At 52.8% G+C, this 18,002-nt stretch overlaps 1 protein-coding gene and 1 pseudogene across 1 annotated transcript in view; both read right to left on the reverse strand.

Annotated features, from left to right (window-relative positions):
• RPL6 (ribosomal protein L6) overlaps nt 1-18,002 on the reverse strand; it is a 566,325-nt gene that overhangs the window by 203,513 nt on the left and 344,810 nt on the right. The gene's annotated exons all lie outside the window — the stretch shown is intronic.
• Nucleotides 136-249, reverse strand: LOC141174824 (U6 spliceosomal RNA; annotated as a pseudogene).

An 18,002-nucleotide genomic window follows, 5' to 3' on the forward strand; every position in this document is an offset into this window, starting at 1 on the left:
ATCATATCTTTTTTTCATATTCTAGTGGTTAAAAAATTTCAGAATCCTGTAAAAAGCAAATCATCATGTCACCAGTTTCTAAGACCTATCTTGAAATCTTGTTTTTTTGCATGCTGAGCGGTAGTTTTTATTGATATCATTATGGGGCACATACAACATTTTTATTTTTCATGTCATCATTGTGCAGGGGCCATGCTAATCTTCTCTGTATCGTTCCAATTTTAGTATATGTGCTGCCAAAGCAAGCACACATACGACATTTTGATCACTCTTTAAAAAAGGTAATTCAGATATTCCATTTTTTTCTACTACGTCTGAGTGTCTGCCTCCAGTAGGCGTAAACGCCCAAAAATGATGCACGATAGAGTGCACGTTCGCTCTGCTGGCATCATTATAGTCTATGGCCCTGTCGGCGCATGTGTCCGAATCCCGTTTTGCAGGGGGTTCGGTTTCAAGCCCTGACGGAACCAAGAATGTGAAGATAAGCGCAATGTGGAAACACTCTTATTCTTGTTTATCCATGAACACCTGCAACAAAGACTAACATGCATAGTCAGGATATGGATGATACAGAAGAGCATTGGCAGAGCTAATCCGTGCTGTTGCTGTTTTCCCTCCATAGTGAACTGTATTGATCATCTAATAAATCTTTCCAGGGCAGTAGAACCTGCAGTTTACACAATGGATGTTTCTAAACATTTGTATTCTATTAAACATTACTTTCTTGTTGACTTTTTGATCTGTAACCATACAAAGCCCAGAAGAATAGTTCTAGAAGTCATCTATCCTCCTACACATCGCCACAAACACTCTGCCCTTTTCTAGTCTGTGGGCAGTCAGATCATCAGGTTTCTTGATCTGTGTTTTCGTGCGCTCGGCATTTACCAACCCCCTGCTGCCTGGGCGCCCTCAAGCCCACGCAAACACTCTTGCATAAAAGAGAGGGCAGACAGAGCTACAGACACAAGGCTGTCATTTTTGAAGCATAACTTATAATTATCAGGACCACCATGGTCATTCCCCACTGGGAGCATTTGAATATCTTAAGAAAATGAGCAATCTGAGTTTTCCATAGCAAATCCAAACTAAGGAATTTCCAAATTATTTAACAATCTCATTGCTAGTAGACTAATTTATGTCTTTCTATCACTTCCCATTTTTGGATAGGTTCAGCATTTGCTAATCAAGTGAATAGTAGATTTATCCTTGTTGCAATCTATGTGTAGCGTCGGCGTCCCTGCCTCCTAGCAGGAGGCAGGGACGCCGTTCCCCTCACCTCTCCGCTCCGTGCCCGGCGTCTTCCTCCCGCTCTGCTGGCAGCATGCGCTGCTTCCCGGCCTCTGTGCTTAGGGCGCGCGCGCGCTTCCCCTCTCTTAAAGAAGCCGCACGCGCCGTCCTAAGGAGTCCCCGGCCAATGGCCTGAGGACCTCACCATATATAAGGCACCTCCTCCAAAATGGAGGTGCCCGAGCAATGTTGTTGCAAAGCCTTTCAACTCTGCTTCAGCCCTCAGGTCCCGTTACCAGTTACCTGCCAGTCACCTGCCAGAGTCCTGCTTGATACCTGCCTGATACCTGCCTGATATCTGCTTACCTGCTTGCTATCCTGTGGTCCGACAGTCTGCCTACCAGCACCTGCCAGTCTGTCTATGGATCAGTCCACCTGCGGACCAGGAAGTACCTGCCAGATACCTGCCTGATACCTGCCTGCCTGTCCAGAGACTCTTACTCGCTCACCTGGGAGCGTTCACCTGCTACCTGCCTGCTAGCCTACCTGGAGGCTTAGCCGTCACTTGCTGTGACCACCTGCCTGTCCAGAGACTCTTGCCCGCTCACCTGGGAGCGCTCACCTGCTACCTGCCTGCTAGCCTACCTGGAGGCTCTGCCGTCACTTGCCATGACCACCTGCCTGTCCAGAGACTCTTGCCCGCTCACCTGGGAGCGCTCACCTGCTACCTGCCTGCTAGCCCATCTAGAGACACTTTCCCTGCTGTCACTTGCCGTGACCACCTGCCCGTCTAGAGACTCTTTCCCTGCTGTCACTTGCCGTGACCACCTGCCCGTCTAGAGACTCTTACCCTGCTGTCACTTGCCGTGACCATCCGCCTGTCAAGAGACTGTCCCCGTCACTTGCCGTGACCTCCTGCCCTTCTACCTAGAGACTGTCCCTGTCACTTGCCGTGACTACCTGCCTGCCTTCCCTGGGAGCCACCCGCTTCCTTACAAGGACTGCCCCTTTGTATAGTTGCTCTGAGGTTCCACCTCCCAGACCCGTTACAGTTTGCTCGGGCCATGGAACCCGGTGGCACCCAAGCTCCCTTGCTCTCGGACCTATGCCATGAACTGTCCCGTCAGAGGTCCCAACAGGAGTCCATCCTGAGCCACCTGCGTAGTGTTAACTCCCATCTGGACACACTGACTACATCTTCGGGACCAGCTTCCAGTCGCACGATTCCTACCCCGGCAGCGCCGCTGCCCATCAATTCCATGACATCTCTTCCCGGTCCCCGCCTCACCGCCCCGCCTCGTTTTGGCGGAGATCCCGGTCAGGCACGGGGCTTCATTAACCTGTGCACTCTGCACTTCGAACTGTTGGCACACCAGTTTTCCACCGACCGAGCCAAAGTAGCCTTCATCATGTCCCATCTCACGGGGGAGGCGCTGGCCTGGCTAAATCCTCTATGGGAGAGAGGAGACCCCCTGGTGTCCAATCTGCGAGCCTTTCTCTCTGCTTTCCGGAAGGTCTTCGACGAACCAGGACGGAGGACCTCATCCGGCTCATCTCTGCTACGCCTCCGCCAAGGAAGTCTCACCGTGGGCCAATATGCCATACGGTTCCGTACCTTTGCTTCGGAGCTTGCCTGGGATAATGACGCCCTGGTGTCCGTCTTCTGGGAGGGTCTGTCCGGCCGTATTAAAGATGAACTCGCCGGTCGGGACATTCCTACCACTCTCGATGACTTAATTACACTTGCCACCCGGATTGACATCCGGTTCCAGTAGCGCACCAAAGAGGTCACCCGTGAGAGGAGGTTTCCACGCCTTGCCCCTACCTTCCAGAGATCCGTCACTTCCTCCGTCACTCCTCCGGCGCACTCACCCGAGCCGATGCAGGTCGACCAAACCAAGATGGTCAAGACCCGTCATGAATTACGCCGTGCCGAGGGGAACTGCTTCTACTGTGGCAGTAAGGAGCATCGGATCCGTTCCTGCCCGGAGAGGTCGGGAAACGCCTGTGTCTAGGATCGCTCAGAGAGGTCACCCTAGACAGAAATAAACCCTCTCCATCTCTAATGCTGTCGGTCTCTATCATCTGCGGGGAGAACCGTTATTTTGAACTGGCTCAACTTGACTCTGGAGCTGCTGGAAATCTCATTTCTCAGTCCCTTGTAGAGAAATACCGCATTCCCACCAAACCTCTGGCTGTACCCTTATCTGTCGCCGCCGTGGATGGGGGCCTCTTACCACATCCCATCCAACTCATCACCGAATCCATAACTCTGCAGGTGGGAATGCTGCACTCTGAGAGCATCTGCTTTCATGTTCTGCCTGGACTCTCTCACGCCCTCTTGCTAGGCCTACCTTGGCTCCAGAGACACGCACCCGTGCTTGATTGGCAGACCGGAGAAGTTCTTCGCTGGGGACAGGACTGCCATAAGTCTTGTTTAGTTCCCGTTCATCCTGCTCGTCCTTCTCCTACCCCAGCCAATCTACCCGGCCTACCGGTTCCCTATTCTTCTTTTGCCGACGTCTTTAATAAAAGAGAAGCAGAGACATTACCCCCTCATAGACCATACGACTGCCCAGTTGACCTGATGCCCGGCGCTACTCCTCCTCGTGGGCGTATTTACCCTTTGTCCGCTGCTGAGACCCGGTCCATGTCTGAATATATTGAGGAGAATCTGGCCCGGGGATTTATCCGGAAATCTACCTCCCCGGCGGGAGCAGGCTTCTTTTTCGTCAAAAAGAAGGACGGCTCACTCCGTCCCTGTATAGACTATAGAGGTCTTAATCAGATCACAGTGAAGAATAAATACCCCCTTCCGCTCATTCCTGAATTATTTGACCGTCTGAGGGGAGCTAGAATCTTCACCAAGCTGGACCTCCGTGGGCCGTATAATCTGGTCCGTATCCGTCAGGGGGATGAATGGAAGACGGCATTCAACACCCGGGATGGCCACTATGAATATCTTGTAATGCCCTTCGGTCTCTGTAATGCTCCCGCCTTCTTTCAAGAGTTGGTCAATGACATCTTCCGTGACCTTCTCTACTCCTGCGTGGTGGTGTACCTGGACGACATCTTGGTCTTCTCTCCTGATCTTCTCACTCACCGGAGGGACGTTCGTCAGGTCCTGCTCAGGCTCAGGCAGAACCACCTCTACGCTAAATATGAGAAGTGCCTCTTTGAGCAGACCTCGCTTCCGTTTCTGGGCTACATAATCTCTCAGACCGGCCTACAAATGGACCCTGAGAAACTGTCTGCCATCGAGAAGTGGCCCCGACCAGAGGGGTTGAAGGCTATTCAGCGGTTCCTGGGCTTCGCCAACTACTACCGCCTCTTCATTCCGCACTTCTCTTCCCGGACTGCCCCTATCTCGGCGCTCACCCGTAAGGGCGCTAATCCCAGAGAATGGCCGCCCGAAGCAGAGGAGGCCTTCCTTTCCTTAAAAAGAGCTTTTTTCTCCACCCCTGTGCTGCATCGTCCAGACGGCAACAAACAATTCTTTCTAGAAGTTGACGCTTCCTCCTCCGGAGCCGGAGCAGTACTTAACCAAAAGTCGTCTTCCGGAAGAATGGTAACTTGCGGCTTCTTCTCCAAACTCTTCTCCTCTTCGGAGCGCAATTATTCTATAGGAGACCGAGAATTGTTGACCATTAAGCTGGCACTGGAGGAGTGGCGTTACCTGCTCGAGGGGGCTCTTCATCCGGTAATAATTTACACGGACCACAAGAACTTGGCTTACCTCCAAAGTGCCCAGAGACTTAACCCGCGCCAAGCCCGGTGGTCCTTGTTCTTCGCCCGCTTTAATTTCATTCTTCATTTTCGCCCGGCTGACAAAAACATCAAAGCTGATGCCTTATCCCGATCCTTTTTGGTCTCTGATCTTGAGGAGGAGCCTAAACACATCATCGACCCTGCCAAAGTAATGCAGGTGGCCCCCGTGAATCTAAATCGTCTTCCACCCGGTAAGACGTTTGTAACTGTTCCTGATCGTGAGAAGGTTCTACACTGGGGACACTCGTCCAAGCTAGCTGGCCACGCTGGTCAGAAAAAGACCCTCCAGCTTATTACCCGGCATTACTGGTGGCCTACCCTGCACAAAGACGTAATAGACTTTGTTTCAGCCTGTGTGTCCTGCGCCCGCAACAAGGTTCCGAGACATCTGCCAGCCGGCCGTCTCCTTCCTCTTCCTGTACCTGCTGCCCCGTGGCAGCATATAGCTATGGACTTTATTACGGACCTCCCTGTCTCTGCCGGTTGTACGGTCATATGGGTGGTCGCTGACCGCTTCTCCAAAATGGCTCACTTTATTCCCCTGTCGGGTCTCCCGTCTGCATCAGAATTAGCTAAAGACTTTATCCATCATGTCTTCCGTCTTCATGGTCTTCCTCTCCACATCGTATCCGACCGAGGGGTTCAGTTCACCTCTCGTTTTTGGCGAGCCATGTGTAAACTGCTGGGGGTCACCTTGGACTTTTCTTCTGCTTATTACCCACAGTCCAATGGCCAAGTAGAATGGATCAACCAAATTTTAACCAGTTACCTCTGGCACTTTGTTAATGCTCACCATTCCGACTGGGTGGATCTTTTACCGTGGGCCGAATTTTCTTACAATAATCACGAGAGCGAATCTTCCTCCAAATCCCCGTTTTTTGTAGTCTTCGGTCAGCATCCTCGGATCCCGTTTCCCGTCTCCGCCTCGGTGGACAATCCGGCTGCGGAATCTCTCGTTAACGAATTTTCCTCCATTTGAGAAAGTACCAGATCCGCACTTCTTCAGTCATCCGAGCGGATGAAAAAACAGGCTGACAAGAGACGTTTGGATCCACCACAATTCCGTCCTGGAGATAAGGTCTGGCTCTCGTCCAAATATGTCCGGCTCAAGATTCCTTCCTACAAGTTAGGGCCTCGGTTCATCGGCCCACTGGAAGTTGTCAAACAAATCAACCCGGTGGCCTATAAATTGAAACTCCCGGCCAATTTGCGGATTCCCAACTCCTTCCATGTATCTCTACTCAAACCCGTGATACTTAACTCTTTTTCCAAGTCTACAGGTACGCCTCCTGCTCCGGTTTCCGCTGAAAACGAGTTTGAGGTAGAGAACATTCTGGCCACCAAAAGGGTAAGAGGAAGGACCTTTTTTCTAGTTGATTGGAAGGGGTTTGGTCCTGAGGAGAGAACATGGGAGCCCCGGGAGAACATCCATGCCCTGCTCATCCTTGATAAATTTCTGTCTGGCCTAAAGGGGGGGTACTGTAGCGTCGGCGTCCCTGCCTCCTGCTAGGCAGGGACGCCGTTCCCCTCACCTCTCCCCTCTGTGCCCGGCGTCTTCCTCCCGCTCTCCTGGCAGCGCGCGCTGCTTCCCGGCCCCTGTGCTTAGGGCGCGTGCGCGCTTCCCCTCTCTTAAAGGAGCCGCACGCGCCGTCCTAAGGAGTCCCCGGCCAATGGCCTGAGGACCTCACCATATATAAGGCACCTCCTCCAAAATGGAGGTGCCCGAGCAATGTTGTTGCAAAGCCTTTCAACTCTGCTTCAGCCCTCAGGTCCCGTTACCAGTTACCTGCCAGTCACCTGCCAGAGTCTTGCTTGATACCTGCCTGATATCTGCTTACCTGCTTGCTATCCTGTGGTCCGACAGTCTGCCTACCAGCACCTGCCAGTCTGTCTATGGATCAGTCCGCCTGCGGACCAGGAAGTACCTGCCAGATACCTGCCTGATACCTGCCTGCCTGTCCAGAGACTCTTTCTCGCTCACCTGGGAGCGTTCACCTGCTACCTGCCTGCTAGCCTACCTGGAGGCTTAGCCGTCACTTGCTGTGACCACCTGCCTGTCCAGAGACTCTTGCCCGCTCACCTGGGAGCGCTCACCTGCTACCTGCCTGCTGGTGACGCGCCCCCTGGGCCTGTGTTGTGCAGGGGATACCCGGAGCCGGATCGCTGGGTGGTTGTAGTCTCAGTGTGGCGGTGACCCGGTCCGTGCCCAGGGCGGTCAAACCAGTGGCAGTCTTAGGTAATAACAATGTCCGACTACACCACCTGTGGATTGCGGTCAGTGGGGACCGCCGCTGCGCTGCAGACCGCTGAGGCTGATGTTGTTTGCGCAGCCGAGTATGGGATAACTCCCCACGGGAGAAGTATTGCCTCAGGGCAGCTAGTGTGGATGATGGGAGTGATGGTGTGAGCGTCCCAATACTGATGGTGCTGGTGCGGCGATGAAACACAGAGACGTGTGGTGCAGTTCAGGGTCTTTACTGATGGTATAACCCTCCCGGGAGTACTGGTTAGCAGTAGGGGCCTGGTCAGTCTGTAAGCAAGTAGGATCTCCCCTGGCCAGGTGGTGTTGTAGGCCTCCCCGACTATCTGCACTCTTTCCTGGCTACCTTGCTCTATGCGGGTAGAAGTAGCCCACATCCCTGAGTATACCGTGTGGTGCTCACCCGTATGGCTGGTGACTTGGGGCCTTCCGTTAGCCTCCGCTTCACGATGGCGGTGCTGGTCCCTTGCTTGTGACCGTGCCTTCGGGTTTCTAAGGCCAGAGGACATGGAATCCCCTGCCGGTTGGATTCTGCTGCTGGACCTGGATGTCCCCACAGCCTCGGACTCCGCGTCCGGTATTAGTGTCTTCAGCCAAGGCGAGCTATCTAGCTTCCAGCCTCTGGCACTCGCTCCTGCTCCTACAGAGCTCCTAGTTCTTGCTTTCCCTGTGTCTGCTGTCCTCCAGACCAGACTGCGTCTCTGTCTGGGACTTCACTCCCTAATCCCGCCCCAGACCCAGTTTATAAGGGCAGATTCCTCCCCTCCCAAGTCTGGGTGGGCCGTGTTGCATGCGTAGGGCTCCTGACCAGAGAAACCTCCCACTTGCTCTCAGACATAATATCTCTATTACTGTGGTAACCAGACCCCTGGGGTGCCACATTCCCCCCTAGTAAATTTTAGTGCTGCGGGACTAAACACATTTTTTAAAGAAACATAAATACAGGGTATAACAATAATACAATAACATATTTACAAAAAGCTTTAGTTCTTTAAGGTCACGGCGTGTCCGCAACCGGGTGTCCATATCACCCAAGGTGAAGTTTTAAGCGAAGTAGGGGACCTGTCCAAAGCAAACCCCTTGCGTTGGCCCTGGGCGTGGCTGCAAGGCTGAAGCTAGCTACTTTGGGCCGCAAGTAGGCCACGCCAGACAGGTTTTCTCTTCCGCGGCCGTCTTCGCAAGAGGCACCAAGGTGCAACTATCTACAAAATTGTTCCGGTTATCCAGTGTCCATAACCTGTTAGTCCATAGAAATCTGCAGGGTAACTGAGAAACATAATTAATAACAGGCAACAAACATAAACCATAAACATTTTCAAGAAACAGGTAAATTCACAGTGCATTAGTTTAGATTCTCCAGCGAGCGGGCATTTGACCTCTAGTGACTCTAGTGGACCTACGGAGCTCACTAACTGGTCCTGCACTACAGGGTGTAGGAGGTGTTATGGGTAAGCTGGGCAGCTGTCTGCGTACTCTTTGGATCACTAGGGGCACGACAGGCTCACTACTAGCAGAGGGTTGATTCTCCTGGGCTGCTGGTGTGGACTCTTCTTCCTCCTGGGCCGGCTGCTCTTCCAGCTCTACCTGGTCTTCTATAGGCACTTGAGGGGCTAGCTGGAGAAAGGTGAGGACGGGCACCACGATAGCGTTGTTTACTTGTGTCCAGGACCGGGGAAAGTCTCCGAGTACGGTGCTGATCATTTCCTCCTTTTCCTCTACGGGTTGAGGGTCTTCCTGATCTTCATCCGTGCTTTGCAACTTCTCGGGGCACTTTTTCAGGTGGTCTCTGGAGACAGTGGCTGTGGTCTCTCCTCCATCCTTGCTGATGACGTACACCTTTGGATTATTGTGGCTTGAGGGCAGTACGGTGTACGGGTCCTTTTCCCACTGGTCGTCCAACTTATGGAGCCGCCTTTTTCTTTTCAAGTCCTCTCCTGCCTTTCTCTTGATTGACAGAGACTTTGCTCGACGCTCTCCTGTACCTTCCGGTACTGCTGCTGCCGTTCTGTATCCCAGTCTGCCTCTGGCGAGGTGTCCTCAGGTATCAGGACTCCAATATCCAGGGCAACAGGCAGCTTACCAGGTCTTGCTCGCATTAGGTAGGCCGGGGTACAGTTGGTGGAACCTACCAGGATGTGGTTATACAGGTCCACCAGATCGGGCAGTTTCTCAGGCCACAGACTGCGTTCTTCCAGGGGCAATGTTTTTAGCAGATCCATCACCACCTGGTTCATCTTCTCGCAGAGTCCATTGGTTTGGGGGTGATAGGGCGTTGTTCTTATCTTCTTGCAGCCATACAGGTTGCAGAACTCCTGGAAGACCTCTGCTTCGAAGGCTGGTCCTTGGTCCGTCAGCACTTGATCCGGGTACCCGTGTGGGCAGCAGAAGTACAGCTGGAAGGCTCTAGCTGCTGTTTGTGCTGTTAAGTCTTTGACGGGGACTAGGAATCGGGAGTAGTGATCCACGATGGTTAGGGCGTAGACATACCCGCTTCTGCTTGGAGCCAGTTTAACATGGTCCAGAGCGACCAGTTCCAGCGGCTGCCTGGTGATGATGGGCTGCAGGGGAGTTCTCTGGCTGGCACGGTCCCTTCTTCTTAGATTGCACGGGCCACAGTTTCTACACCACCTCTCAATGGCTCCTCTCATGCCTATCCAGTAGAACCGTTCACGCAGCAGGAACTCCAGCTTCTTCCATCCAAAGTGCCCTGCCCCATTGTGGTAGGCCTCCAGCACCATAGCTGCGTCCCGTCTCGGTACCACCACCTGCCAGATCAGTTCATGTGTCCGGGAATTGACCATTCTGCGGCACAACTTCTCCTTGTAGAGGAACAGTCTGCTCTTCTCCGTCCACAGTTGCTTGGTCTCTTCCGGAGCGTCTGGGTCCTGGCGGGCGTCAGCCTGGGTCAGCATCTCCTTCACCAGACGGACTGCAGGGTCACTGTCTTGCGTCTCCGCCCAGTTGTAGTGGGGTAAGGGGTTGAACGTAGCGGATCGCTGGCCCCTCACACGGTGGGAATACTGGGTAATCCCATGACGGTGAAACGCAGGGAGTTCGATCTCTTCCAATTCTTCTGGATCCTCCCCTTCGTCTGGTAGGTTTGGCATCCTGGACAGGGCGTCCGCATTGGTATTGGAGCGTCCTGCCCGGTATTTGATCGTGAACTCAAAATTGGACAGGCGGGCCATCCATCTCTGCTCCAGGGCACCCAGTCTTGCAGTGTCCAGGTGTGTCAACGGGTTGTTGTCCGTGTACACGGTGAACCTGGAAGAGGCAAGGTAATGCTTGAAACATTCGGTTACTGCCCACACCACTGCCAGGAACTCGAGCTTGAACGAGCTGTAATTCTCAGGGTTTCTTTCCGTGGGTCGCAGTTTTCAGCTGGCGTAAGCAATTACCCGTTCTCTCCCCTGCTGGATCTGGGACAGTACGGCTCCTAGCCCGATGTTGCTTGCGTCCGTGTAGAGGATAAAGGGCTGGCTGTAATCAGGGTACGCCAGGATTTCATCCCCCGTGAGGGCCATCTTCAGCTGGCGGAAGGACTCCTCTTCCAGCTTTTCCCATTTGAAGGGTGGCTTCTGGTTTTTGGCCTTCCTGGACTGGCCTATCAGGAGGTCCTGCATAGGAGCTGCCTTCTTGGTAAAACCGGGAATGAATCTTCGGTAGTAGCCTACCAACCCGAGGAACTGCCGCACTTCCTTTATGCTGGATGGTCTTGGCCAGTCCTTAATCACGGTGATCTTGTCAGGGTCGGGGGCCACTCCATCAGCACTCACCACGTGTCCCAGGTACTGTACCTTTGGCTTCAGGAGATGACACTTTGAGGGTTTTACCTTTAGGCCATAGTTCGCCAGGGCTTCAAACACTTCGGCCAGGTGTTCCAGATGGTCCTCATAGGTCTTGGAATAGACGATGACATCGTCCAGGTATAATAGGACCGTCTCGAAGTTCCGGTGTCCCAGACAGCATTCCATCAACCGTTGGAAGGTTCCTGGTGCGTTGCAGAGCCCGAACGGCATACAGTTAAATTCGCTGAGTCCCATCGGGGTGGTGAATGCGGTCTTCTCCCGGTCTGCCTCTGCTACAGGAACCTGCCAGTACCGGCTAGTGAGATCCAAAGTAGAGAAGAAGTTAGCAGATTTTAATGCAGCTAAGGACTCTTCTATCCTTGGTAACGGGTACGCATCTTTGTGTGTGATACGGTTGACCTTCCTGTAGTCTACACACATTCTCATGGTGTTGTCTTTCTTTTTCACTAAGACTAGTGGAGCTGCCCAGGGGCTACAGCTGTCCCTAATTACCCCAGCCTCCTTCATGTCTTTTAGCATCCCCTTGGCGTGTTGATAGTGTGCAGGGGGTACGGGTCGGTATCTGTCCTTTATGGGAGGATGGTCTCCCGTGGGGATGTGATGTTCTACCCCCTTTACTCACCCGAAGTCCAGCGGGTGTTTACTAAACACTCTCGTACTCTTGAACCACCCGATAGGCTCCCTGTTTTTGGTGTGAGGGAGTGGAGTCAGTACCCAAATGCAGTTGCTGACACCAGTCCTCCATTGGTTTCTTAGAGCCGTTACCTTCCTCTGGTTGAGATGGAGGCAAGTGTTCCACGGCCTGTACAGAATTCTGGTTTATGGTGAACAATTTGGCTAGCATGGCATACCGGGGCAGGTATACTTCTCTCTCCCCGATATTGATGATGCGGACGGGCACCCTCCCATGGCGTACATCGACCACCCCCCGTGCTGTCAAAATGGTGGGCCTACTGTCTGAGTAGACGGGTTCTACCATTGCTTGGTAGTCTCTACCTCTTAGACCAATAGCTGCCCGGCACCAAATCATCATCTCACTTTTCGGGGGCATGGCAATAGGGAACGGGTCACACATTCTCACGCTACCTATCTCACCACCAGATAGTTCCACTTGTTGCCGCTTCATCAGTGCCCGGATCTCTTTTTGGAGGACACGCTGCTGGCTGGAGCTGGCGTTCTTGGCAACCTGTTGCAAAATAAGAATCACCTCTGCAAGACAGTTTTCAATTACGTTAGTGCCTAGGGTTATTTTTGGGTGACTCTCGCGACGGTCAATGTCCACAATGATAAGTCCTTGTGCCGGCAGTTCAACTTTACCGACCTTGATGGTCACTTCCTTAAATCCTATCTGTGGCACGGGCAGACCATTGCTGGCGATAATGCTCAGGTCGTCATCTGGGTAGCGGGTTATGTCCGAGTCATTCCAGTACCGCTTGAAGAGCACGTACGGGATGGTGGTGACCTGTGACCCGGTGTCTAGTAGGGCACTCATAGGAATGCCATCCAGTACCACAGGCAAGACCGGACATCCCCCTACGTATTTGTCACGCCAGTTTGATGGGCCTGATGATCTTATGCCTGGGGGTTGGCCCTCTACCCCAGGTTGTGCCCGTTTAAATGACAGTACCTTGCCATATGTCCGGGTTGATTGCAGCGGCGGCAGATGGGTCGTCCGTCCTCGTTGTATCGGTCGCTGGGTCTTCCTCTGGCCGGTGGGGTCCTCCTCAGTCGGCGCCACGGGACGTCCTCTGGTCCGGATGCCAGCTGGATCTTTCCTGGAGAAGAGACCTGCAAAGACTGCACAGTTCTGGTTAGCGCGGCAACGCTCTTAGTCAGCTCTTGGACCTGATGGTGCAGGTCTGTAGCCGGGTTATTGTTCAAAGCCTGCGCATCAGCTCCCACAGGCCCTGCAGACAAGAGCGCCGCGTCCTGGTGATAAGTGATAGCAGGGCGCCTGTGGGTCACAGCGCCACCTGGTGCCGGTTCTCGGAGCACCCGGATGGCTCTGTCCTTGAACTGTGCAAAGTCCAGGTCAAGGTCCTGTAAGGCAATTGCCCGCAACTGGGTTCGGTGGGCGTTGCACAGTAGACCCTCAATAAATTGTTCGGTCAACAGCTTGTCTTCATTCCCCACGCTGTCAGGGTCTGCTTGCTTAATGGCTCTCAGGGCCTCTTGTAGGTTTAGAGCATAGTCTCTTATACTTTCATGTGCCCGTTGTTTGCACCCGTAAAATCTGAGCTTTATTTCGGCTGAGGTGCGGGTGTCAAATGTGTCTTTCAGCCGGGCTAGTATTTCTCTGACAGTCCTCTTCTTCCCAGGTGACCAGGACTTTACCTCCCTTTGGGCTGCCCCGATTAACTGGGCCACCAGGATGCTCACTTTTTGCTCTTCTGTGAGGGGGTATACCTGGAAGAGGCTATCAAGTCTTTCCCTAAAGTCACTCAGGGTATGTGACTCCCCTGAGTACTGGGTTAGCCAGGTTGCCCCCGGGATATAGGGCATGGTGAAGGGCATGACCGCAGCAGCGGTTGCGCTGGCGGCCGGTGTGGCGGTGGAGCTCCCCTCGGTGTCCGACATCCTCCTTCCCCCCTAGTGGACCGTGGCCTACCTTGCGATGCTCTTCTTCCGTAGGCCGCGGCTCCGCAGTCGATCGTCAGGGTTGAGGACCTGGCGATGACGTCAGCGTCGCTCTTTCTTCCTTCCAGGACCTTACGCAGCGTCGGAGCGTGGGGCGGAGCTTCGGATCTCGCGCGCTTTCGACGTCCACGCCCCTCTTCTTCCTGCGCGGCGTCCTGAAGATGGCGTCCGAAGGCGGGAAACAGCTGCGGATGGCGGGAAGAAGGCGGAAGACGGCGGGAAACAGTCCAAGATGGCGTCCGATGGCGGGAAACGGCTCCGGACGGCGGGAAACTTCACCACAGGTAAGTATAAAAGTCTCTTTTTCAGGCACGCAGTACCCGGTGGTTGCGGGCACGAAATCCTGCCGACTACGCCAAAGTTGATGCGCCCCCTGGGCCTGTGTTGTGCAGGGGATACCCGGATCGCTGGGGGGTTGTAGTCTCAGTGTGGCGGTGACCCGGTCCATGCCCAGGGCGGTCAAACCAGTGGCAGTCTTAGGTAATAACAATGTCCGACTACGCCACCCGTGGATTGCGGTCAGTAGGGACCGCCGCTGCGCTGCAGACCACTGAGGCTGATGTTTGCGCAGCCGAGTATGGGATAACTCCCCACGGGAGAAGTATTGCCTCAGGGCAGCTAGTGTGGATGATGGGAGTGATGGTGTGAGCGTCCCAATACTGATGGTGCTGGTGCGGCGATGAAACACAGAGACGTGTGGTGCAGTTCAGGGTCTTTACTGATGGTATAACGCAGACCCTCCCGGGAGTACTGGTTAGCAGTAGGGGCCTGGTCAGTCTGTAAACAAGTAGGATCTCCCCTGGCCAGGTGGAGTTGTAGGCCTCCCCGACTATCTGCACTCTTTCCTGGCTACCTTGCTCTATGCGGGTAGAAGTAGCCCACGTCCCTGAGTATACCGTGTGGTGCTCACCCGTATGGCTGGTGACTTGGGGCCTTCCGTTAGCCTCCGCTTCACGATGGCGGTGCTGGTCCCTTGCTTGTGACCGTGCCTTCGGGTTTCTAAGGCCAGAGGACATGGAATCCCCTGCCGGTTGGATTCTTCTGCTGGACCTGGATGTCCCCACAGCCTCGGACTCCGTGTCCGGTATTAGTGTCTTCAGCCAAGGCGAGCTATCTAGCTTCCAGCCTCTGGTACTCGCTCCTGCTCCTACAGAGCTCCTAGTTCTTGCTTTCCCTGTGTCTGCTGTCCTCCAGACCAGACTGCGTCTCTGTCTGGGACTTCACTCCCTAATCCCGCCCCAGACCCAGTTTATAAGGGCAGATTCCTCCCCTCCCAGGTCTGGGTGGGCCGTGTTGCATGCTTAGGGCTCCAGAGAAACCTCCCACTTGCTCTCAGACATAATATCTCTATTACTGTGGTAACCAGATCCCTGGGGTGCCACACTAGCCTACCTGGAGGCTCTGCAGTCACTTGCCGTGACCACCTGTCTGTCCAGAGACTCTTGCCCGCTCACCTGGGAGCGCTCACCTGCTACCTGCCTGCTAGCCTACCTTGAGGCTCTGCCGTCACTTGCCGTGACCACCTGCCTGTCCAGAGACTCTTGCCCGCTCACCTGGGAGCGCTCACCTGCTACCTGCCTGCTAGCCTACCTGGAGGCTCTGCTGTCACTTGCCGTGACCACCTGCCTGTCCAGAGACTCTTGCCCGCTCACCTGGGAGCGCTCACCTGCTACCTGCCTGCTAGCCTATCTAGAGACTCTTTCCCTGCTGTCACTTGCCGTGACCACCTGCCCGTCTAGAGACTCTTTCCCTGCTGTCACTTGCCGTGACCACCTGCCCGTCTAGAGACTCTTACCCTGCTGTCACTTGCCGTGACCATCCGCCTGTCAAGAGACTGTCCCCGTCACTTGCCGTGACCTCCTGCCCTTCTACCCAGAGACTGTCCCTGTCACTTGCCGTGACTACCTGCCCGCCTTCCCTGGGAGCCACCCGCTTCCTTACAAGGACTGCCCCTTTGTATATTTGCTCAGAGGTTCCACCTCCCAGACCCGTTACACTATGTAGCTCAGTCTCATAAAATAATCAATAATACAATTGCTATAACTAAGATGTAGATTTTATTAACAACTTTCCTCTATGGACAATTTTTTTCCACTTTTTCTTCCAAATGTATATATATATATTTTTTAGTCTTCATAGGGGACTCAAATCTGCAATTGTCTGATTGCTTGCTCTATATACTGTAATACCGTAGTTTTGCAGTATATAGCAAAGGTCATAGTCCTCTTTGAAGTCGAGCCATGGGCTAGATTTCACAGGAGTATCAAGATGGAAATCATGGAGGTTCAGGGGTCAAACAGACACCCTGACAAGATTAATGCAAATAAATGCTGCTATCAGAGATTGACCACCATTTAAAGGGAACCTGTCACGAGAAAAAATGCTATTAGCCTGCTGATATGGGGTTAATCTGCAGGTTAATAGCGTTACTAACCTGCCCCCGCACTTAGCTGAATGCTGCAGGGAGAAAATTAACTTTATTACCCCTGGCAGCATTCCGGTTTTAGTCATGGGGGCAGCACCGGTTCAGTTATTGCTCTGGGAATACATAACAGCTGCTGTAACTGCGCCCCCTGAACTAAGTGAAAGCAGGCCCCAATGCAGAGCCTGTGTCAGTCAGTGCCGGGGGCACGGTTACTGCCACCACTGAACCAGCGGCGCCCACGTGACTTAAATTGGAATGCTGCTGGGGGGGGGGTAAAAAAGTTCATTTCCTCCCTGCAGAGCTTGGCAAAGTTAGTAACGCCATATCTACAGGTTAATAGTGATTTTTCTGGTGACAGGTTCACTTTAAGATGTTAAGCAGCAGTAACTAGAGTAAACTCCGGTTGCTGCTGTTAGCAGCAGATGCTGGCTGTGTAAGAGAACTGTCACAGGCTGCATGTGGAATGGGCTCAGCTCCTGAACCTGCTCCACACACCCACACTCTAGAAAGGATGTACTATTGGGTTCTATGTTGGCTAGGGGTTTTCAGAATTGTCAAAAAAGCAGGGAAGGTGGTGGGTATGTAATAGGATAAAAATATAAAAAAAGCATTACTTGCCTGTTAAATCCCCAGTCTTCCAAATTTTGTCCTTTTGTGCCATTGCTGTTTTTTTGTGTGTTTGGCTGCTGCATTAATGTATCTCACATATGACCACTGCAGCCAATCATTGGCCTCAACAGTATATAGCACAAGAGAGATTAAATTTGATGAACCTGTTTTTTTTTATCTCTGTAACTATGTAACATTGAGGCCAGCGACTGGTTGCATCAGTCACACTTGCTATACAGCTCCTCATCACCGTAGTCAAGTGCAGAAAAACTGTCAGACCAGTGATAGTTCTCGAATTATGGGGACTTTATTATTTTATTACTTTCCCCTCTGTTCCCTTTTTTGATACTTCAGAAAACTCCCTTATGTAAGGCATGGAATTATTTTCTACACTTAGGCTATGTGCCCACGATGCAGAAATGAAGCAGAAAATTTCTGCAGCATTTCTGCATCTCCCTGGCAGAAAAACGCATGCAGATTGTGCATGCGTTTTTCCTGCAGAATACATGCGGATTCACATGCGTATCCACATGCGTCAACACATGTGTTTCCGCATGCGGACTGACAAGCACTTTCCAGGCGATAGCATCACTTGGAAAGTGCTTGACAACTAGGTCACACTATATAAATCCATGCAAACGGCATGGATTTATACAGTGTGACCGTAAAAATAAAAAAAATAAAGCTATACTTACCTCCGATGCCGCCGCATGTGCTGTCGCGCTCCTTCCTGGTTCCTTCCTGGCTTGCCGGCATCTCACGAGACAGGCTGCGGTCACATGACCGCGACGTTATCTCAGGTCCTGGAAGGAGAAGCGCTGCAGGGGCCGCCGGACAGGTGAATATAAACTTTATTTTTTATTTTATTCTTTTTTTTACAGGTACAATGGTACCCAGGTCTGGATGAGAGTCTCCTCTCCTCCAGAACTGGGTACCATCCGCACATTGAAACGCATATTATCCACTTGTACAAATGTACAGACACGGATTCTATGCGTCTCAATGCAAGTCAATGGCGGCGCTTCCTCTGCGCTTCCGCAAAATTAATGAACATGCTGCGGATTTATGAGCGCTGCAGAAACGCTGCGGAAAAATCCGCAGCATGTGCATTGACATTGCGGAATGCCATTGGGGACCATGGGGTGCGGATTACCATGCGTTTTTGATGCGTTTCCGCTGCGGAAATTCCGCAGCGGAAACGCATGAAAAACGCATCGTGTGCACGCAGCCTAAGGGTATATTCACAGGTTGCATATTTGCTGCAGAT

The sequence above is a fragment of the Phyllobates terribilis genome, unplaced genomic scaffold, assembly GCF_046119375.1.
Source record: "Phyllobates terribilis strain yellow unplaced genomic scaffold, ASM4611937v1 Scaffold_1__5_contigs__length_1240528914, whole genome shotgun sequence".
Taxonomy (NCBI): domain Eukaryota; kingdom Metazoa; phylum Chordata; class Amphibia; order Anura; family Dendrobatidae; genus Phyllobates; species Phyllobates terribilis.